The sequence below is a fragment of the Mandrillus leucophaeus genome, unplaced genomic scaffold (assembly GCF_000951045.1).
Source record: "Mandrillus leucophaeus isolate KB7577 unplaced genomic scaffold, Mleu.le_1.0 Scaffold53, whole genome shotgun sequence".
Lineage (NCBI taxonomy): Eukaryota > Metazoa > Chordata > Mammalia > Primates > Cercopithecidae > Mandrillus > Mandrillus leucophaeus.
The window spans coordinates 1,463,063-1,464,080 of NW_012105697.1; the positions used below are offsets into that span (position 1 = coordinate 1,463,063).

The 1,018-nt window shown below is 56.6% G+C and overlaps 1 protein-coding gene across 1 annotated transcript in view; it reads left to right on the plus strand.

Annotated features, from left to right (window-relative positions):
- Nucleotides 1–6: 6 nt before the first annotated feature.
- ZNF628 (zinc finger protein 628) overlaps nucleotides 7–1,018 on the plus strand; it is a gene marked incomplete at its 3' end in the record, with an annotated part of 18,075 nt that continues 17,063 nt past the window's right edge. The window contains exon 1 of the mRNA XM_011997024.1: nucleotides 7–94. The remainder of the gene's footprint in view (nucleotides 95–1,018) is intronic.

A 1,018-nucleotide genomic window follows, 5' to 3' on the forward strand; every position in this document is an offset into this window, starting at 1 on the left:
AGCTGCACCGCCGCTGCCGGGGCCCCACCTTCCCGTCGACCCCCGCGAGAAGGTCCTGGGGCTGCCACCCTCGTTCCCCCGATTGGGGCCGCAGGTGAGAGACCGGAGGGGTGGGGGTGGGGGGAGGGACCGGAGGGAGGAGACGTTGGGGATGGGAGGGGGGAGCGTGAAACCGGAAGGGGTACCTTAAAGGGGAGGTCGCTATTTCACCACCGACTTTTGCCTGCTGGGCCGGCTCCGCCCTCTTAAAGGGCAAGGGGTTGCATTGAGAGGGCGGGTCAGGCTTTGCATTTTTACAGAAGCTTTCTGACTTAAAACAAACTTTTTCTCTTAAAAGGCGGTTATCTCATTAAAAGCCAGTGGCCGTTTCCCAAACGTTGAAGCAAAAACTCCTGAGTCCTGGTTGCTTCAAAACGATCCCTAGTTTAGCTCAACAAAGGTGGAGATGGGTCTGCAGTGGCAGCATCCCCTTAAAGGGGAAGTCCAGCCTGCTGAAAGGGTGTGGCGCGGCCTTTTAAAGGGGATGCTCTCTTCTTGCTAAATGGGACCCCGCTGTTTCAGGGCACGGATATCGCGTTTAAGGAGGTGCTCGGCCTTCTCAAAGGCACGTGCAGCTTCTTAGGATCAGAAGGTTCTTTTTTTCCTTTTTTTCTTTTTTTGGAGACGGAGTCTCTGTTGCCCAGGCTGGAGTGCAATGGCGCGATCTAACCTGCTTACATATTGAAGGGTACGCTTATCTTTTAAGAAGGAAGTTCTTGGCTGGGCGCGGTGGCTCACGCCTGTAGTGCCAGCACTTTGGGAGGCCGAGGCGGGCGGATCACTTGAGACCAGGAGTTCAAGACCAGCCCGGGCAACATGGTGAAACCCCGTCTCTAGTAAAAATGCAAAAATTAGCCGGGCCTGGTGGCACGCACCTGTCATCCCAGCTACTCGGGAGGCTGAGGCAGGAGAATCGCTTGAACCCGGGAGGCGGAGGTTGCAGTGAGCCGAGATCACGCCACTGCACTCCAGCCTCGGT